This window comes from Lipotes vexillifer, unplaced genomic scaffold (assembly GCF_000442215.2).
Source record: "Lipotes vexillifer unplaced genomic scaffold, Lipotes_vexillifer_v1.1 scaffold462, whole genome shotgun sequence".
Classification (NCBI taxonomy): Eukaryota; Metazoa; Chordata; class Mammalia; order Artiodactyla; family Lipotidae; genus Lipotes; species Lipotes vexillifer.
The window spans coordinates 400,196-423,941 of record NW_006770402.1 but is presented as its reverse complement, the minus strand read 5'-3'; positions in this window follow the sequence as shown (position 1 = coordinate 423,941).

Here is a 23,746-nt window from a genome sequence, read left to right as displayed (position 1 = left end):
TCCCTATAAAAATTCCAATGGCATTTTTCACAGAACTAGAACAAACAATCTCAAAATTTGTATGAAACTGCAAAAGACCAAAATAACCAAAGCAGCCTTCAGAAAGAAGAACAAAGCTGGAGGGATCATGCTTCCTGATTTTAAACTATATTACAAAGCAACAGAAATCAAAACAGTATGGCACTGACAAAAACAGACAGATCAATCGATGTACAACATTAGAGAGCCCAGATATAAACTCAACCATATATGGTCAATTAATTTATGGCAAAGGAACTAAGAATATGCAACAGGAAAAGGCAGTCTCTTCAATAAATTGTGTTGGGAAAACTGAACAACCCAGTTATTATGCAAAATAATGAAACTGGGCCACTATCTTACACCATACACAAAAGTTAACTCAAAATACATTTAAAAATTGAAGGTAAGACCTGAAACCATAAAATTCCTAGAAGAAAGTATAGGCAGTAAGCTCCTTGACATTGGTCTTGACAATGATTTTTTGGATTTGATACCAAAAGCAATGGCAACAAAAGTTAAAATAAACAAATAGAACCACATCAACTCAAAGCCTTCTGCAGAACAAAGGAAACCATCATCTAAAAGAAGAGGTAACTTAACAAACTGGAGAAAATATTTGGAAATCATCTGATAACAAGTTAATATCCAAGATATGGAAAGACTTCATAAAACTCCATAGCAAACAAGCAAAACCTGATTAAAGTGGCAGAGGATCTGAATAGACATTTTTCCAAAGAAGACATACAAATGGCCAACAGGTACATGAAATGTGCACAGTATCACTTATCACCAGGGAAATATAAATCAAAACCACAATGGGATATTACCACACATCTGTTAGAATGGCTATGACCAAAAAGACAAGAGATAACAAATGTTGGCAAGCATGTGAAGAAAAGGAAACCCTTGTGCACTGTTGATAGGAAATTAAATTGGTGAAGCTACTATGGGAAACAGTATGGAGTTTGCTCAAAAAGTTAAAAATTGAACTACCATATGATACAGCAATTCCACTTCTGGAATATATGTGAAGGGAACAAAAACACTCTGTCAAAAAGATATCTGCACCCCAGTATTCACTGCAACATTACTTAAAATGGCCAAGACATGGAAACATCCTAAGTGTCCACCAAAAGATGAATGGATAAAGATGTGGCATATATATGTTATATATATATATATATATATATATATATATATATATATATAACAGGATATTATTCAGCCATTAAAAAAAAGAAAATCTTGCCATTTGCCACAATATGGCTGGACCTTGAGAGCATTATGCTAAGGGAAATACATCAGAGAGACAGACAAATACCCTATAATCTGACTTATATGTGGAATCTAAAAACAAAGCAAAACTCCAAACTCCGAGATATGGAGAATGGATTGGTGTTTGCCAGAGGTGCCTATCCTTATGAAGAGATAGGTGACATAGGTGAAAGTTTCCAAAACGTACAAACTTCCAGTTATAATTGTCACAGGGATGTAATGACAGCACAGTGACTATGTATACTGTATTGTATATTTGAAAATTGCTATGGAAGTAGATCTTAAAAGTTCTCATGACAAGAAAAAAACGTGTTACTATATGTGGTGATGGATGTTAACTAGACTTATTGTGGTGATCATTTCATATATAGAAATACCAAATCATTATGTTGTATACCTGAAACTAATATAATGTTGTATGTCAATTATTCTCAACAACAACAAAAAATTTTTTAAATTGCTTAATAAGTAGTACTAAACCAAAGCAACATTTCTCAAAGATGGAATGTGGGTAGCCTACATCACTATCAGTAGGACTTTTGATAAAAAGGATGACTCCCACAACTAATCTCAGACCTATTAAATCAGAATCTCTTGGAATAGTGCCTGGGATTCTAAATATTTAGACTTATCCCATGTAATTATTATGGATGGGAAAGCTTGAGAATGCCATTGGTGAAAAAAGAATGAATAGTAAGTTCTTCAAAAATACTCCATAAATATTGCTTTTCTTAATTAGTTTTTGATTTGTAAATACGAATTGCAGAGGGTTGGAGTGTTTGATGACGATCAGTAATTCAGGTACTATGTGTTACTGATTAGGGATGGTTAAATATGTATTACAAATCAAGTAGCCAGATTACAGAGCTGAAATCCCTACCCAGAAATTAAGGAGCATGAAAAAATTCTCATCAGTATGGATGATCATCCCAACCCTTATATGATTTGCCCCTAAATACAATTTCTTTTCATTTTTATAAGAACCTTATGAAGAAATATTCTTATCAACATTGTTAAGAATTACAGCTGTTTTTCAAGATTTACTAAGTACAGAGCCCAAGGGTTTTTCACTAAAATTGATTCAAATATTCAAATAGATTCTGACTATAAAAATATAAATTATATATTCTAAATGTTAAATAGAAAAATTTTATCTTAATATAAAGATGAAATAATACAGAAATATAGAAATAAAGATGAAATAAATATAAAAGTAGAATTTAGGGTATATTTTACAAATCCTTTACTGTGGGCATCCAATACTTACTTCCTTAACAGCAAATCGGTATTCTTTGAGGGATTAGTATTTTCAAATTTTGCCCAGTCCTGATGGGATTGTTGAAAAAAAATTTCTATTTTCCCACTACAAAAATTATAGAATACTTCGAGATTTTCTCCACTAGACTCATAGTCTCAATGCCAAGGAGTGCTCAGGCAATAGAATTCCTCTCTCTAGTCTAGGGACTGAGAATCTAGAAAAAGTGGTGCAAGGAAAAATAGTTACTAAGGGCCTGATGTCAAGTTGTTCCAGTAACCTTCTGGAGCTACCACATTCCTGACTGTTTTCAAGCCTGTTTCTTCTACTCTAGTCAAATAAATATGGTTTAGGGACAAATTCTTTAATAGGTGTGGTAAAGGGTTAGCATGCTGGAATTATCATAGGAATTAACTGTTTCAGTTAGGAGATGATTTATAAGCTGAATGTATCATTGTCTATGTTTATGACATACAGATACATGTCTACATCTCTAACTCTAAATTGCATACCTACTCATGGTTTATAAATGTTGATATGGCCCAAAGTGTGGAGGGGAAAGAGAAGGAGAAAGCATTTAATTTTTTCAGTAATGATGTTGGTATTTTCTTTAGAAACCAGAAGTCAAACTCTGATACTGCTGCTGAAAGTTCTGTGTTGATATTAGTGCCATCTCTTAAGTCATTTTTTGTGATTTATTGAGGACATATATTTCAAGAAATAACTGCTGTTTTTTGAGACAAACAATATTTAATTGTCTTTAAATAGTGTTCAGGCACTATAAAAAAGCATGTTAATATATAATAATGGATGATAATCACATACAAACACTGAGGTAGCAGGGATGGTAGCAAGGATTTTCTGATATATCAATATTTTGATGGGAAATTATTTTTTCTTTTCCTTTTTCAAGATAGGCTTTTCCGTTTAGAAGAGATATGAAAGATGCCATCTTAATGATTAAAATAAACTCACATATAAACAATCATTATTCCATATGGGTATGTTACTTTGAGAACAAATTTTTAGGATACAGACCCATGAGGACAGTAAACTGCAGTAAATATTCCATGTTTTTTTAATGATGTAGCAAATTTTATTGTTCATTGTCTTACCTGTGTTAATCACCCTAGTTTATAATTTTCAACTGAAATCCCAGGTATATATGTATAATCTCTTATACGGTTCTTTAGAACAGGTAAATATCACAGCAGAGATTTTCCATTTCTCTTTTGAGTTTCATTTGTAAAATGATTTGTGTTTCTATACAAATAACTATTTCTTCAGAAATACTTTTAAAACAATGGGTACATGTCATTCTACTGTTTAAAATCTTTCAATGGCTTCCTGATGCATTTAAGACAAAATGCATAGATAAAGCCCATAGTATGGACTTTGACAATTAGCATAATCCAGACTTTAACTAGTATAGATTCTCTAAGGACTCCTTTCCATGTGTACTTTCTTTTTGCTCACCACATATCCTGTTAAGCTGGTATTCTTTCAGTTACTCAAACTTCCAGTATGCTTGCTACTTTAAGCATGTATTATTCACATTACCTGGAATGTGTTTACGCCCATTTTTCTCCTGGTATAAGTTCTCAGCCACACTGTTCCCATGCTGTTCATGCAGAAAATAGTTATGAACACTTACTAAATGCCAGAAACTCTTCTAGTCACTAGTAATCCAGGAGTGAATACAAAAGATAAATTCCAGGCCTACCTAGAGCTTATATTCTAGTACAACAGAAACAATACATTGAATACATTGGTATGAATAGAATGCCAAGAAGTGATAAGAGCTATGGGAAAAAAAAAACACACAGCAAGGTAGAAAATAGAATGGAAATAGGTACAATTTTAAATAGAGTGTTTAGAAAAGGCCTTCTTACAAAGGTTACAATTTGAGCAGCAAACTAAACCACAAGAAAGTGAGCCATGCAAAAATCTGGAATAGAGTGATCCAAGAATAGAGAATGGCATGGCAAAAATGCTGAAGGAAAAATTAGTATTATATTTTCAAAGATGAATAGGAAGGCCAGTAGGGATAGAGCCATAGGTGGTAGAGACAAGAGGAAACTAAAGACTAGATTATGTAGGTTCCATTGTCCGTATGTTGTATTTTGTATTTATAATTTAAATTCATTGGCTATTTTAAGGAAGAAAGTGATATGATCTGAATTATCATTAAAAAGCATCACTGTGGCTACTAAGTGACAGCCTCTGAGAGATTTAGTAGACAGCTCTTGTCATATAACAAATCACCTCAAAAATAAAAGTACAGTGGAGGAAGAAAGAAGCCAAGGATGGTGAGGTGGCATACAAAATGGTGACTTAGCATGACAGCACATGAAACAGAAGTTTCTAAGATGAGGAAAAAGGCAAGGGTACTCACTCTAGCCACTTTTATTCAGTATATGGTACTGGAAGTTCTAGCCAGAGCAATTAGATGAGAAAAAGCAAACGGGCATCCACATTGGAAAGAAAAAAGTTATCTCTGTTTGCAGATGACATGATCTTGTATGTACAAAACTAAAGATTGCACACACATACAATTAGAATAACCAAATTCAGCAAAGTTGCAGGATACAAAATCAGCATACAAAATTCAGTTGCATCTTTATACACTAACAATGAACTATCTAAATAATAAATTAGGAAAACAATTGTATTTACAATAGCATAAAAAAGAATAAATAATTAAAAATAAACTTATCTCGGCTTCCGGGAATATGGTGGAAGAGTAAGATGCGGAGATCACCTTCCTCCCCACACATACATCAGAAATATATCTACATGTGGAACAACTCCTACAGAACACGTACTGAACGCTGGCAGAAGACCTCAGACCTCCCAAAAGGCAAGAAACCCCCCACGTACCTGGGTAGGGCAAAAGAAAAAAGAATAAACAGAGACAAAATGATAGGGATGGGACTTGCACCAGTGGGAAGAAGCTGTGAAGGAGGAAAGGTTTCCACACATTAGGAAGCCCCTTCATGGGAGGAGACTGCGGGAGGCGGAGCGGGGAGCTTCGGAGCCGCGGAGAAGAGCACAACAACAGGGGTGCGGAGGGCAAAGCGGAGAGGTTCCCACACAGAGGATCGGTGCCGACCAGCACTCACCAGTCCGAGAGGCTGGTCTGCTCTGCCGGAGCGGGCGGGGCTGGGAGCTGAGGCTCAGGCTTCGGTCGGAGGGAAGGGAGAAGACTGGGGTTGGCAGCATAAACACAGCCTGCAGGGGGTTAGTGCGCCATGCCTGGCCGAGAGGGAGTCCGGGGAAAAGTGTGGATCTGCCTAAGAGGCAAGAGACTTTTTCTTCCCTCTTTGTTTCCTGGTGAGCGAGGAGAGGGGATTAAGAATGCTGCTTAAAGGAGCTCCAGAGACTGGCGCGAGCTGCAGCTAAAAGGGCGGACCCCAGAGACAAGCATGAGACGCTAAGGCTGCTGCTGCCGCCACCAAGAAGCCTCTGTGCGAGTACAGGTCACTATCCACACCACCCCTTCTGGAGAGCTTGTGCAGCCCGCCACTGCCAGGGTCCCAGGAACCAGGGACGACTCCCCCTAGAAAATGCATGGCGCACCTCAGGCTGGTGCAACGTCACACCTGCCTCTGCCGCCGCAGGCTCGCCCCGCACTCCGTGCCCCTCCCTCTCCCTGGCCTGAGTGAGCCAGAGCCCCCGAATCAGCTGCTCCTTTAACCCCATCCTGTCTGAGCAAAGAACAGACTCCCTCCATTGACCTACATACAGAGGCGGGGCCAAATCCAAAGCTGAGCCCCTGGGAGCTGTGAGAACAAAGAAGAGAAAGGGAAATCTCTCCCAGGAGCCTCAGAAGCAGTGGATTAAAGCTCCACGATCAATTTGATGTATCCTGCATCTGTGGAATATATGAATAGACAATGAATCATCCCAAATTAAGGAGGTGGACTTTGAGAGCAAGATTTATGATTTTTTCACCTTTTCCTTTTTTTATGAGTGTGTATGTGTATGCTTCTGTGTGAGATTTTGTCTGTATAGCTTTGCTTCCACCATTTGTCCAAGGGTTCCATCTGTCCATTTTTTGTTTGTTTTTTAAATTTTTTTCTTAATAATTACTTTTTCTTTTAATAACTTTATTTTATTTTACTTTATCTTCATTCTTTCTTTCCTTGCTACCCTCCTTTAGATAACAAATCATCCCAAATTGAGGAGGTGGACTTTGAGAGCAAGATTTATGATTTTTTCCCCTTTTCCTCTTTTTGTGAGTGTGTATATGTATGCTTCTATGTGAGATTTTGTCTGTATAGTTTTGCTTCCACCATTTGTCCTAGGGCTCTATCTGTCCGTTTTTTTTTCTTCTCTTAATAATTATTTCTTTATTTTAATAACTTTATTATATTTTATCATACTTTATTTTACTTTACTTTACCTTCATTCTTTCTTTTTTTCTTCCTTCCCTCCCTCCTTCCCTCCCTCCTTTCTTTCTTTCTCTTTCTTTCTCTCTCTCTTTCTTTCTTTCTTTCTTTCTTCTACTAATTCTTTCTTTCTACTTTTTCTCCCTTTTATTCTGAGCCCTGTGGATGAAAGGCTCTTGGTGCTGCAGCCAGGAGTCAGTGCTGTGCCTCTGAGGTGGGAGAGCCAACTTCAGGACACTGTTCCACAAGAGACCTCCCAGCTCCACATAATATCAAGCGGTGAAAATCTCCCAGAGATCTCCATCTCAACACCAGCACCCAGCTTCACTCAACGACCAGCAAGCTACAGTGCTGAACATCTTATGCCAAACAACTAGCAAGACAGGAACACAACCCCACGCATTAGCAGAGAGGCTGCCTAAAATCATAATAAGTCCACAGACACCCCAAAACACACCACCAGAAATGGACATGCCCACCAGAAAGACAAGATCCAGCCTCATCCACCAGAACACAGGCACTAGTCTCCTCCACAAGGAAGCCTACACAATCCACTGAACCAACCTTAGCCACTGGGGACAGACACGAAAAACAACGGAACTACGAACGTGCAGCCTGCAAAAAGGAGACCCCAAACACAGTAAGATAAGCAAAATGAGAAGACAGAAAAACACACAGCAGATGAAGGAGCAAGATAAAAACCGACCAGACCTAACAAATGAAGAGGAAATAGGTAGTCTACCTGAAAAAGAATTCAGAATAATGATAGTAAAGATGATCCAAAATCTTGGAAATAGACAAATTGCAAGAAACATTTAACAAGGACCTAGAAGAACTAAAGATGAAACAAACAATGATGAACAACACAATAAATGAAATGAAAAATACTCTAGATGGGATCAATAGCAGAATAACTGAGGCAGAAGAACGGATAAGTGGCCTGGAAGATAAAATGGTGTAAATAACTACTGCACAGCAGAATAAAGAAAAAAGAATGAAAAGAACTGAGGCCAGTCTCAGAGACCTCTGGGACAACATTAAACACACCAACATTCGAATTATAGGGGTTCCAGAAGAAGAAGAGATAAAGAAAGGGGGGCTTAGCTGGTGGCGCAGTGGTTGGGAGTCTGCCTGCTGATGCACGGGACGCGGGTTTGTGCCCTGGTCTGGGAGGATCCCACATGCCGGGGAGTGGCTGGGCCTGTGAGCCATGGCCGCTGGGCCTGCGCGTCCAGAGCCTGTGATCCACAATGGGAGTGGCTGCAACAGTGAGAGGCCCGCGTACGGCCAAAAAATATATTATAGTTGAAAACTTCCCTAATATGAGAAAGGAAATAGTTAATCAAGACCAGGAAGCACAGAGAGTCCCATACAGGAAAAATCCATGGAGAAATATGCCAAGACATATATTATTCAAACTGTCAAAAATTAAATACAAAGAAAACATATTAAAAGCAGCAAGGGAAAAACAACAAATAACACACAAGGGAATCCTCATAAGGTTAACAGCTGATCTTTCAGCAGAAACTCTTGAAGCCAGAAGGGACTGGCAGGATATATTTAAAGTGCTGAAGGAGAAAAACCTGCAACCAAGATTACTCTACCCAGCAAGGATCTCATTCAGATTTGATGGAGAAATTAAAACCTTTACAGACAAGTAAAAGCTGAGAGAGTTCAGCACTACTAAACCAGCTCTACAACAACTGCTAAAGGAACTTCTCTAGGCAAGAAACACAAGAAAAGGAAAAACCTACAATAACAAACCCAAAACAATTAAGAAAATGGGAATAGGAACATACATATCAATAATTAACTTAAATGTAAATGGACTAAATACTCCCACCAAAAGGCACAGACTGGCTGAATGGATACAAAAACAAGACCCATATATTTTCTGTCTACAAGAGACCCACTTCAGACCTAAAGACACATACAGACTGAAAGAAAGGGGACGGAAAAAGATATTTCATGCAAATGGAAACCAAAAGAAAGCTGGAGTAGCAATTCTCATATCAGACAAAATAGACTTTAAAATAAGGACTATCAGAAGAGACAAAGAAGGACACTACATAATGATTAAGGGATCGATCCAAGAAGAAGATATAACAATTGTAAATATTTATGCACCCAACATAGGCGCACCTCAATACATAAGGCAAATACTAACAGCCATAAAAGGGGAAATCGACAGTAACACATTCATAGTAGGGGACTTTAAAACCCCACTTTCACCAATGGACAGATCATGCAAAATGAAAATAAATAAGGAAACAGAAGCTTTAAATGATACATTAAACAAAATGGACTTAATTGATATTTATAGGACATTCTATCCAAAAACAACAGAATACACATTTTTCTCAAGTGCGCATGGAACATGCTCCAGGATAGATCGTATCTTGGGTCACAAATCAAGCTTTGGTAAATTTAAGAAAATCGAAATTGTATCAAGTATGTTTTCTAACCACAACGCCATGAGACTAGATATCAATTATAGGAAAAGAGCTGTAAAAAATACAAACATATGGAGGCTAAACAATACACTACTTAATAACGAAATGATCACTGTAGAAATCAAAGAGGAAATTAAAAAATACCTAGAAACAAATGACAATGGAGACACAATGCCCCAAAATCTATGGGATGCAGCAAAAGCAGTTCTAAGAGGGAAGTTTATAGCAATACAATCCTACCTTAAGAAACAGGAAGCATCTCGAATAAACAACTAACCTTGCAACCTCAAGCAATTAGAGAAAGAAGAACAAAAAAACCCCAGAGTTAGCAGAAGGAAAGAAATCATAAAAATCAGATCAGAAATAAATGAAAAAGAAATGAAGGAAACAATAGCAAAGATCAATAAAACTAAAAGCTGGTTCTTTGAGAAGATAAACAAAATTGATAAACCATTAGCCAGACTCCTCAAGAAAAAAAGGGAGAAAACTCAAATCAATAGAATTAGAGATGAAAAAGGAGAGGTAACAACTGACACTCCAGAATTACAAAAGATCATGAGAGATTACTACAAGCAACTCTATGCCAATAAAGTGAACAACCTGAAATAAATAGACAAATTCTTAGAAATGCACAACCTGCAAAGACCGAATCAGGAAGAAATAGAAAATATGAACAGACCAATCACAAGCACTGAAACTGAAACTGTGATTAAAAATCTTCCAACAAACAAAAGCCCAGGACCAGATGGCTTCACAGGCGAATTCTATCAAACATTTAGAGAAGAGCTAACACCTATCCTTCTCAAACTCTTCCAAAATATAGCAGAGGGAGGAACACTCCCAAACTCATTCTACGAGGCCACCATCACCTTGATACCAAAACCAGACAAGGATGTCACAAAGAAAGAAAACTACAGGCCAATATCACTGATGAACATAGATGCAAAAATCCTCAACAAAATACTAGCAGACAGAATCCAGCAGCACATTAAACGGATCATACACCATGATCAAGTGGGGTTTATCCCAGGAATGCAAGGATTCTTCAGTATATGCAAATCAATCAATGTGATACACCATATTAACAAACTGAAGGAGAAAAACCATATGATCATCTCAATAGATGCAGAGAAAGCTTTTGACAAAATTCAATACCGATTTACGATAAAAACCCTGCAGAAAGTAGGTGTAGAGGGAACTTTCCTCAACATAATAAAGGCCATATATTACAAACCCATAGCCAACATCGTCCTCAATGGTGAAAAACTGAAAACATTTCCACTAAGATCAGGAACAAGACAAGGTTGCCCACTCTCACCACTCTCATTCCACATAGTTTTAGAAGTTTTAGCCACAGCAATCAGAGAAGAAAAGGAAATAAAAGGAATCCAAATTGGAAAAGAAGAAGTAAAGCTGTCACTGTTTGCAGATGACATGATACTATACATAGAGAATCCTAACGATGCTACCAGAAAGCTGCTAGAGCTAATCAATGAATTTGGTAAAGTAGCAGGATACAAAATTAATGCACAGAAGTCTCTGGCATTCCTATACACTAATGATGAAAAATCTGAAAGTGAAATCAGGAAAACACTTCCATTTACCATTGCAACATAAAGAATAAAATATCTAGGAATAAACCTATCTAAGGAGACAAAAGACCTGTATGCAGAAAATTATAAGACATTGATGAATGAAATTAAAGATGATACAAATAGATGGAGAGATATACCATGTTCTTGGATTGGAAGAATCAACATTGTGAAAAAGACTCTACTATCCAAAGCAATCTACAGATTCAATGCAATCCCTATCAAACTATCACTGGCATTTTTCACAGAACTAGAACAAAAAATTTCACAATTTGTGTGGAAACACAAAAGACCCCGAATAGCCAAAGCAATGTTGAGAACGAAAAATGGAGCTGGTGGAATCAGGCTCCCTGACTTCAGACTATACTACAAAGCTACAGTAATCAAGACAGTATGGTACTGGCACAAAAACCGAAAGATAGATCAATGGAACAGGATAGAAAGCCCAGAGATAAACCCACGCACATATGGTCACCTTATCTTTGATAAAGGAGGCAGGAATGTACAGTGGAGAAAGGACAGCCTCTTCAATAAGTGGTGCTGGGAAAACTGGACAGGTACATGTAAAAGTATGAAATTAGATCACTCCCTAACACCATACACAAAAATAAACTCAAAATGGATTAAAGACCTAAATGCAAGGCCAGAAACTATCAAACTCTTAGAGGAAAACACAGTCAGGTCACTCTATGACATAAATCACAGCAAGATCCTTTTTGACCCACCTCCTAGAGAAATGGAAAAAATAAATAAATAAACAAATGGGACCTAATGTAACTTCAAAGCTTTTGCATAGCAAAGGAAACCATAATACAAGACCAAAAGACAACCATCAGAATGGGAGAAAATATTTGCAAATGAAGCAACTGATAAAGGATTAATCTCCAAAATTTATAAAGCAGCTCATGCAGCTTAATAACAAAAGAAAAAACAACCTAATCCAGAAATGGGCAGAAGACCTAAATAGACATTTCTCCAAAGAATATATACAGATTGCCACCAAACACATGAAAGAATGCTCAACATCACTAATCATTAGAGAAATACAAATCAAAACTACAATGAGATATCATCTCACACCAGTCAGAATGGCCATCATCAAAAAATCTAGAAACAATAAATGCTGGAGAGGGTGTGGAGAAAAGGGAACCCTCTTGCACTGCTGGTGGGACTGTAAATTGATACAGCCACTGTGAAGAACAGTATGGAGGTTCCTTAAAAAACTACAAATAGAATTATCATATGACCCAGCAATCCCACTACTGGGCATATACCCTGAGAGAACCATAATTAGAAAAGATTCATGTACCAAAATGTTCAATGCAGCTCTATTTACAATAGCCCGGAGATGGAAACAACCTAAGTGTCCATCATCGGATGAATGGATAAAGAAGATGTGGCACATATATACAATGGAATAATAGCCATAAAAAGAAACGAAATTGAGCTATTTGTAATGAGGTGGATAGTCCTAGAGTCTGTCATACAGAGTGAAGTAAGTCAGAAAGAGAGAGAGAAATACTGTATGCTAACACATATATATGGAATTTAAGAAAAAAAATGTCATGAAGAACCTAGGGCTAAGACAGGAATAAAAACACTGACCTACTTGAGAATGGACTTCAGGATATGTGGAGGGGGACGGGTAAGCTGTGACAAAGTGAGAGACAGGCATGGACATATATACACTACCAAATGTAAGGTAGATAGCTAGTGGGAAGCAGCCACATAGCATAGGGAGATCAGCTTGGTGCTTTGTGATCACCTGGAGGGGTTAGATAGGGAGGGTGAGAGGGAGGGAGACGCAAGAGGGAAGAGATATGGGAACATATGTATATATATATATAACTGATTCATTTTGTTGTAAAGCAGAAACTAACACACCTTTGTAAAGCAATTATACTCCAATAAAGATGTTAAAAAGAAAAAACTTATCTAAAGAGGTAAAAGACTTGTACACTGAAAACTACAAACATTGATGAAAGAAATTAAAGAATACACAAATATAGTAATAAAAGCCAAATAGACAAGTGCGACTATATCAAACTCAAAAGCTTCTGAGTAGCAAAGGAAACAACAAAGTGAGAAGACAATCTACAGAATGTAGAAAATATTTCAAGCCCCGTATTTGATCAAAGGTTAATATCCAAGTTATATAAAGGGACCCCTACAACTTAATAGCAAAAAAGAAGAAAACCACAAAACAACCTGATTTTTAAAATGGACAAAGGACTTCAAGCAATATTTCTCCAAAGAAGACATACAAATGGCCAATAGGTATATGAAAATATGCTCAATATCACTATTTATCAGGGAAATGCAAATAAACCATACAAGGTATCACCTCACACATTTTAGGATGGCCATTATAAAACAAACTCTTCTGTACTACTGGTCAGAATGTAAAATGGTGCAGCCACTATAGAAAACAGTATGGAAGTTATTCAAAATATTAAAAATAGAAGTACCACATGATTCAGAAGTTCCACTTCTGGATGTAAATTCTAATATGTCACAGGAGGACAAATACTGCATGATTCCACTTATATGAGGTACCTAAAATAGCCATATTCAAAGAAATAGTGAATATAATGGTTGTTGCCAAAAGTTTGGGGGAGATGGAAATGGGGAGCTTCTCTTCAATGGATTTAAACTTCAGTTATTCAAGATGAATAAATTCTAGAGATATGCTGGACAACATTATGCCTATAGCTACCAATATCATATTTTACACTTAACACTTTGCTAAGAAAGTAGGACTCATGTTAAAATTTACCACAATAATAATTTAAAATGCTACTTAAGAATGTAAGTGATGATATGAAAAAAGTTAATGCGATAGTGCCTGGTAGAGTTCAAATTTTATAGAAGGGTAGTATTAAAAGAAATGGACAAGGAAGAGGGGGTAGTCACAGAGAAGGATGATTTCAGTTGAGGCCTGAATGTGGTGACATTATTGGTAGTGTTTAAGATATGAATGCAGGCGTCGAGAGGTGAGAAAAGGTTAGGAATAAGATCACTGTAGGTGAAGAAGTCAAGAAAATAAAAGACCAGGGTGCTGGGACAATCATAATGAATAATAAAATCACAAGGCCTGTGTAATAATGAATAAAAATCTAGAAAACAGAATTCAAATGTCTTCAAGAAAGACAGCATAACAGGGAGAATAGTGTATATTTGCAATGTGCAGAGCGAGTTGGTATCATGTGTTTTAGAGAAACTAAATTTCATTGGAAAGAAGGGAAAACATTGATCGAAATAGAAATAAAAAGCAAAGATAGATGACATAGTTGGTTGTGGTGGGGTTGGGGTTATGTTTCACAAGCATGATGAAATCAGTGCATCTTCTCCCTTCAACATATAATGGGGTCTCATTAAATGCCTACTGAATGAAAGAATGCTAAGTATAAAAATGAATCAATTCAGATGAAAGAGAAGGGGCTCTGGTCTTGTCTTAGTTTGGGCTGCTATAACAAAAATACCATCGAGTGCGTGGCTGAAACAAACATTTTTTTCTCACAATTCTGGAGGCAAGGAAGTCCCAGATCAAGACGGTGACAGATATGGTGTCTTGGAAGTCTGCTTCCTCACCAGACATCATAGGCTATCCTTTTGCTGTGTCCTCAAATGGCAGAAGGGGCTAGAGAGTTCTCTGGAGTCTCTTTTATAGGGGTGCTAATCCTATTCATAAGGGCTCCACACTCATGACCTGATCACCTTTGAAAGGCCTTATCTCCAAATACCATCACATCGGGGGATTAGGATTTCAACATAGAAATTTGGAGGGAACACAAGCCTGAAACTCTGATATTAAGAAAATTTAGATATAATTTGTTTCTTACTAATAAAAAATGTTTAGGCTAGATTTGTAAGTATGATATTTGTTGAAAATAGTACTATTTGTAATATTATCATCACATTCAGTTCTTTAAAGATATTGGCAATTGTATAATTGAGAATATTCTACGACCATAAAACAAGCAACTCTTTCTAATTTTAGTTCCTAGTACCCCCTGGAATTTCAGCCAACACTAGTTATTCTGAAAATGCACACTATTGTATCTTCTTTACCTATTTTTACATATGTAAATGTGTTTCAAAGTTGTAAGCTTTTTTTCTTGAGTATCTTCATATTGTTACAGTAATATTCTAAATATCATTTTATTGCTTTTGTGATTTTTTGATAGTCTATTAAATTCATTAGTAAGATTACTATAGTACTAATGACCTTTTTTTATTCCTGCCTTTACAAGTTTTATTATTATTTTCTTCTTCTAATTTTTGTATTAGCATTCTAAAACCCATGTACTTATTATTAAAATGATATGGATATTATATGCATGTTTAAAATATTCTTGAGTTTATTTAGGAAAACAATATCAATAAAATATGCTCCTGTCCTGATTTTCAATAAAATTATTTAAAATAGTGAAAAGGGAATTCAGATAAATTATCATATGGAACTTTTAAACATACTGAATAATATTCTCCTTTCAGTGGCATTTGCTCCTATAAACAGAACTTTTGTTGATACCTGTGGGTGTTGCTGTTTGGCTAAAAGAAAAAGTGTAGAATGGATTACAAAATTATGAACTCTTGAGATCAGAAACATAGGGAGGCAACCTATGAAGATAGGGAAGTTGGCAGCAAAAAGAATTTTAAGAAAGTTGGAGGAAAATTATTGAGCTCTACTTTAGGTAGTTTTCTTAAAGAAACTTAAAAAATCTTATGCAGATATTTTATAGATAATAGGAAGTAAGTGAAAGTCTACAAGCTGATGTATTCCTCTGGGAAAAGTAATATATTGTAACAATGTGAAAAACATAATATGCTGTACAATTCAACAAAGCCAGTGGGAGATTGTATTGAGTACTCTGGCCTATGCTTAAATAACAAAATCAATAAAGATTTGCCTCTATATGGGAAGGCCTTCAGAAGATAAATTTCAGGGTACTAACACTAAATAATTACTTTTTTTTCTACAGTATACTGAAAATAAAATAATTTTGTAGGTGGTATAGAAAACATCTTTCAATATTAAAAACATTTGGAAGGATATTTAGACATCATCAGTTTTAGTAAACACTTATTAAATAACTGATGTGTATATAAGACTACGCTAAATCTTTGGATGTAGGACATTTTGGTTTTCAATTCGTATTTTGCCCTTTGCTAATAAAAACCCCAAAGGTACAACAGAATCATAATCATTTAAACTCCTCTTTCAGCATGGGTTTTTTTCCTACTTATCTCATATGATTTTAAATATGTTGTTATGTAACTTATTTTTTCTTGCATAAAATGAATTTATCCTGAAGTTGAAATACTGTGTCAATCATGCTGTTAGATATTCTTCAAAATGCAATATGCACTTAACAGATAAAAGAAAAGGAAGTAAACCATTTGCAAGCACTCTAAACAAACTTCCAGACATTATTTCATGAGCACAAACAACTCATTAAGGCAACATGGAATGAATTAAGATATAGATCAAAATGACTATGATAAGAACTTTAAAATATGAATTTAATATCAGCAGCCTTAAAATACTATTACAATGATCTTAGCAATGACGAAATTTTTACATATTCAATTATTTGGAGCATAAAAATAATTCTAGAAATATTTTATGGAAAATAATTGGGTGATACATGCGAAACACAACTGGTTTTTCACCACTAAGACAATGTTATAGAAAAGATACTTTTCTGCCACTCAGAATCCATCCTTCCTCTTACTAATGCATGCACATGCATATGTGCCCTCTAAGACATAGAACAGACTAATAAAATAATAACTAAAAGAGAAAGTAAAATATGAAACAGATGTGAATAGGCCTAGAAATAATCCTTACTTACACACAAATATAATCTAACATTTAATAATTTTGTTTTCATTTTTAATAACATCTTAGTTATTTTGGAAGATTTTTCCTGTCAAGGGGAAAATCTATTTTTAGTACAATATCAAAAATGTCATTCAGGAGCAAAGAAAACTGAATATGAAAATAGGCAATATCAGTAGCTACTAGCCCTAGTGGAATTACATTTCCATATTTTCTCTTAATTAGTTGCAAAAGTATATTACTCTACTACAAATTCTCTTTGCTGTATATTAGCAGTACATATTTGTAGATTTCATTGTATTTGTGTTAAGAATACTTATAAATTATGTTCCTGAACAGTCTTGAACATGAATTAAATAAGGTCCCATTTAATACCAAGTTATTCTTTTACATTTAACCAATCATAAGTGGACATGGTTTATTTATAAGAGGAGATGGTTAATTTATTTGTTTTATAGTTGTATTTCGTTTGACCTCTGTACAGCTTGTTATACAGCATATTTATATTTATATAACATATTTAATGCCTTTGATGTGAGATTTTTAGAAATGTATAATAACTTCCTTTAAAATAGCATAAAGTACTTTTCAGGTGACCATGTATCACCTCAATACTATTAGAGAGTTGGAAGTAATGACAGTTTAAATTCAGCCACTAAAACATTTTTTTTAAAGTTATTACAAGTTTCCTTATTAGCTATGCTATTGTGTTGAAAATCTTATGACATCTGTCAAATGCCATCATATTTTTTGCAAACAGATACAACATCTAACCACTGTGGCCCTATGAATATTACTGAATGTAGTTGCCTGGAATTTGGAACAACTTTTTAAAGTTTTTTTTCTTTTAATTCTAGGTCAGTGCCTCTTTTCGTCAATCATCCATTTACTATAATAATGGCATCTGTAAACATGCTGACAATCTATTGTCATGCCATAATATGCCTTGACACATTTATATGTGCGTGTTTTCTCAACATGATTTACTATTCAAAAGAAAGAGCAGAAATATTCATTGATAAATCAAGGAAGCATATCTTTATTTATGATGCCTCTTTCCAAGGCAAGTATTTAGATCTCAACGACTACCTAGGGACTTTTCCTAAACAATTTGCACAGAGTCAAGCCTATCACTCTGAAGTAAGATGCTGAAGTGTTTTCAATCAGATTAGCTTCTGGATTGCTACACATTTTAAGACTCTTTATTACGGCAAATATTTAGTGTGCCTGTTTTATAGTATCACAGATAAAAGTTTACATTGTATAAATGTAGCTTTTCCCCACTGGACAGCTAAAAGACTATACATAAAATGCTATCAAATTTTAGAAATCAGATGGTTCTCAAAGTGAATAGATTAGTTAGAAAAACAAGCTCTTATTCAATGAACAACCAGAATAGATAATAATGAATGTTTTGCTGTTTGCTGATTTGTGAATGGCATTTTATTAGGTCCTATGAAAAATATTAAGAGTAACTAAAATTTATACAGAAGGGGGAAATACAGGGCAAATACATGTTAAAATGTAGGACAGAAAATCTGCCAAATGCCTATAGAAGAAATTATGTACTTAAGTTCTGAAAGAGACATTGAGCTCATTGAGATGACTATCTTTAGTCATTGAGATGACTGAACTCCAATAATTGTTAAAATGAGTGCACCTACCAGGAATTTTTAAATAGGTATTTTAAAGTTTGGAGGAGAAAATGGTTGGGGAAAGGGTGGAGTTGATTCCAGTCTAGAGCAAAGACTTACACAAAGTTCAAGAACACACACTCAAAATGTATCAACAGGAAAACAACCATGTTAGCTACTCTGGAACGGAACTTTTGCACAGATAGTAATAAAAGGTAAGTATAATTAGATGAGGGAGCTTAAGAGGAAACATAGCTTATGTTTGAAAAGAGGCACTAAAAATCTTGGGTTTGAAAAGAGCAAGAATGTGCCATTTATCAAGAAAAAAATAAAATTTACAACTACATAGTTTACAAATTTGATATCCTGTGTAGAGTTTTCAGTTAGATCATCTCCTAGTTGACACCCACTGAGCTTGGGTGGTCAAGGCTATCAAATGTTCTCTCAATGCCAAAGAACTACTCTCCCCTCCCTGGAATGGGAATTTGGCAAGTACAGGGGTGGCAATGCTAATTAGTAACTTTTGATAGGTGCATGAAATGTAGGCTTGGCAATTTTCCTTGGAGAAGTGATAAATGAATCATGGATCAGTTATTTAATGTGTTTTATTAATACAATTAAGACTCATTGAATTGACTAATGATTTTCAATAATGTAATACTTTATATTTGCATCTAATTTTAGGAGCTTTATGGACTCTAGAGCATTGTTTGGCTCAATATCATATTGAGGGGAAGAAATTGGGATTAACATTGGATAGAGAAATATATTAATATGAACTAAATCTCTAAGAAGTAAAAATCACTTTAAAAAACTAAATTCAAATGTTCAATTCACAAGCAAGATTCTTTATTAAATGTTGTAGTTCTTCAATGCCAAGTCCTAATCTATTTCCTTTTCATTTTATATCCTCTCCTAGAGTGATCTCATCTATGCCCATTATTGCCAATGACCACTTGTAAGCATATTATTCACATATTTTATCTCCAGCCCATATTATTCACAAACTTTATCTCATGAGTTTTGTACTTGGCATTTTGATATAGATCTCTCAAAGGCACCTGAAGCTGAACAAAAATAAAAAATAAATTCATGATCTTCTCCACACCCATTATTTTTTCTCTTTCATTGTTTTGAGTTGTACTTAATGGCAACATTATTTATTTTAAAAAGACATTTAAGATCTTGGCTTAAATGTCACATCTATAACTTTTGTTACAAAGTATACTTTAATGCATTTCAGACATTTTGTTTAAGATAATTGCCCTTATATCTTTATGTATATCCTTTAATTTTTATTTTCTCAGTAAATTTCTGTTAGTTTTAAAATGTTTTGTTTAAAATGTTATTTGGTTCTAACTTTTGAAAGGTATTTTGCCTTCATATAATATCTGATGTTGGCATTCATTTTCTCATAGTGTGTTGAAGATGTTACTCCATTGTATTCTGGCTTCCACTATTTCTATTGGAAAGTTCAGGAGTCACTTTAATATCAATTCCACAGAAGTTAATCGTCTTTTTTTGCTGGCTGCTTTTAGAGTTTTCTTTTTGTGTTAGGTGTTCTATATTTTATTTTGTTGTATCTAGGTGTGTATTTCTCTTTATATTTTTGAGGGGATTCAGCAGCCTTGTTGAATCACTAGCATATTGTACTTAATTATTTATGAAAAATTCTCATCCATTTTCTTGAATATTCTATCTCTTTCATTTTCTTTCTCTTTTCCTTCAGAAGCCCCAACTGCATGTATATTACACATTCTCTCTGCTCTCTATGTCTCTACTCAATGTTTTCATGTTTTTAACCTCTGTTTCTCTGTTATAATTTTGATAATTTCTTTACATCAATTTTTCAGGATATAAATTCCCTGCAGCTTCTTGTAGTCCACTGTTAATAGTATTTATATAAAATTGCTCTGTTTAATTTGTAGGATTTTTACATGCATTTACATTGTATTCATATATGCTTGTGAATTTTTTACCCCTTACCCTTTACTCATATTTTTGATTTCTTCTTATTGCCTTAAACATATTTTTAACATTATGCTTGATAATTTCAATATCTGAAGTCTTTGTGCATCTCTCCTTTGTCTTTTTTTTCTGTCATTCATGATGGCTTGTGTTTTGTTTGTTGTTATTATTTTTGTTTCTTTGTTGTTGCCACTGTGATTTTGTTATTCTTGGAGCATTATCACTAGAAATTCCTGAAGGCAGCCATGGAAGGTGAGAATCTTAAAAAGAATTGTATTTGCGGGACTTCCCTGGTGGTGCAGTGGTTAAGAATTGCTTGCCAGTGCAGGGGACACAGGTTCGAGCTCTGGTCCGGGAAGATCCCACATGCTCATGTGGAGCAACTAAGCCTGTGTGCCACAACTACTGAGCCCACATGCCACAACTACTGAAGCCTAGGTGCCTAGAGCCCATGCTCTGCAACAAGAGAAGTCACCACAATGAGAAGACTGTGCACCGCAACAGAGTAGCCCACGCTCACCACAACAAGAGAAAGCCCGCACGCAAGGAAGACCCAACGCAGCCAAAAATAAACAAATAAATTTATATATATATATATATATATGTGCTTTAGAGCCTGTGAGCCACAACTACTGAGCCCACGTGCCACAACTACTGAAGCCCGCGCGCCTAGAGCCCGTGCTCCGCAACAAGAGAAGCCACCGCAATGAGAAGCCCGCACACCTCAACAAACAGTAGCCCCCACTTGCCGCAAATAGAGAGAACCCACGTGCAGCAATGAAGACCAACACAGCCAAAAATAAACAAATAAATTTATATATATATATATATATATATATATATATATATATATATATATAAATGTATTTGCTTTGCTTTAAAAAGCATCTGGGAGCACTACCATTTTAACTAAATTCTCTCCTTGAAGTAACATGACCTCGTATTTAGGATTCCTTAAGTCAACTTTCCTCTCTTCATCAGTAAATTAACCTCCAGTATCTTGTTTCTTTCTCCCTATTTGAATACAAAACATAATTATTAACACATATCCTGGATGATGTGCTTTTTATTAAAGGCATTTGTTTCAAACTATCAAAGCCATAAGGATTTAGTTAGGCTCTAAGTGGAATATCTGAAATGATTAATTGAGTGCACTGGGTGACTAAGAAAATGTAAACAATGCCCTCCCTCCCCTCTTTTAATTGAAAATAATATAATGCTGTGCCCTTCCTCCTGGTGTTTATAGTTAATTTCAGTTCAATGTTGAGTACGAGAACAATAATCTCACCATATGCAAACAAAAGCATAAATATAAATAAAGTTAAAGGCACAGAAAAGACTGTTTACCAAAATTCTTTTGAAGTCAGTTAGAAAAATACCCTACAGTACTCAAACTTCTATTCTAGTATATAGCATAAAAATACCTTCTGAAGTGTTGTCTGGGTCTGCTCATCCAGTACATACACAGTATCAAGTTTAAGAACTCTTACTGTAGATGAACAAAGCAGTTATTTATCTGCACTCTAAGTGTGATTTCAATATTCTGATATACTAAGTACTATCAAAATACACCATTTTAGGGCTTCCCTGGTGGCGCAGTGCTTGAGAGTCCGCCTGCCGATGCAGGAGATGCGGGTTCGTGCCCCGTTTCGGGAAGATCCCACATGCCGCGGAGCGGCTGGGCCCGTGAGCCATGGCTGCTGAGCCTGCGCGTCCGGAGCCTGTGCTCCGCAAATGGGAGAGGCCACAACAGTGAGAGGCCCGCATAACGCAAGGAAAAAAAAAAAAAAAAAAAAAAAAAAAAAATACACCATTTTAGAAAATGTTTTCTAAAGGCCACCTTGTATTTAACTTAACTAATGCTGTGGTTAATAGCTAACTATGCAACCACTTTCTCTTTACAAGTAAATCTTAAAAATCTCTATTTGCAAAAGGTCAACATAGGATCAGTATAAAAACAAAATAGTAATTGAATATAAATAACTGTAGTTTTTTGTCTTTTAAGTTGCTATAACTTATGATGCTAGATCAAAAAGGCTTATTTTCATGAATTGCTAGCTGTTTCCCTGTTTATGTTAATTGTAAGGAAAATTCTGTGCAATTGGCTAATAGAGTTTTTTATTAATAATATGTATTTTTTCTATTTAAGAAAATAATTCTACTTGATTCAGAAGTCAAAGAAAACTGAGAAAAGCTCAATTAAGAAAAAATGACCTAAAATACCAATATACCAGAAGAATCATCTCTTTGGAGTGAACCGTTCTAAAATTTTGCCCATGTTTATAACATATAAAGATAGTCAAACTGTATAAACTATGTAATACATAAACATATATATTTATATAATGTGCATAAACACAGATCACAAGACCTACCACTCAGCATATATTATTTATAATAAGCTTTTTCAAAATACACATGTACACATATGTACTCAAAATACAGTTCATACAACTGTTATTTCAATGTTTTGATAAGCAACAGCAAAAAAATATCCTTTAATTTTGTATGTTTAAACATAATTTTAATGATCATAGTATCTTCCTACCTAGTCTAAATGATTTCCACATTTTACATTTACATTTCTCCTTATTACTATAAATAATTCAAACCTTCCAAAGGCAGTACATTCTGGAGCATGAATTTTTATCTTATCTTTAAACCTGGATGCTGATCAATGTCCAATATATATACAGAAGCCTTGAGAGACTAATGTCAGAGTACCATAATTTCCAATGATAGCTACCATTTCTATGTCACTTTATATTTTATACAAAAACTTTTACAATCACTATTTAATAATATCTCTGAGGTAGATATTAATAGTAGCAGAACTATATGGATTTAGGATAGAAGCAGACCTGGTTGAAATCAGCACTGAAAGTTTCTGGTTCTACAGTCTCTGATAAGTTCATTAGTATCTCAGATCCTGTTTCCCCCTCCTTAAAATAGGATATTACTCATCTCCTGTATTCATTAGAGTGAATTAAAAGTGCATATGTGAACTGCTAGCATGAGTAAGTACTCAGTAAATGTTCTTTGTTATGACCTGCCTGTTTTCCAGATGAGGAAATGGAAGTACGGAGAGATAAAAATCACATATCCAAACTTACTCAGTGGTAGTACCAGTAAAGTTGAACCTTGAATCCCAGTCTTGTGCACTGCACGCCATTTTCAAATATTGCCCTTTTAATGTTTAGTACTCTCTACTGACAGGAGGTATGACAGAGAAATGGTAGATCTAATTGTGGCCCTCAGCTTGAAATTGTAGAAAGAGAACTAGATACTTTCCCTACGCCTTATACTAAGTCA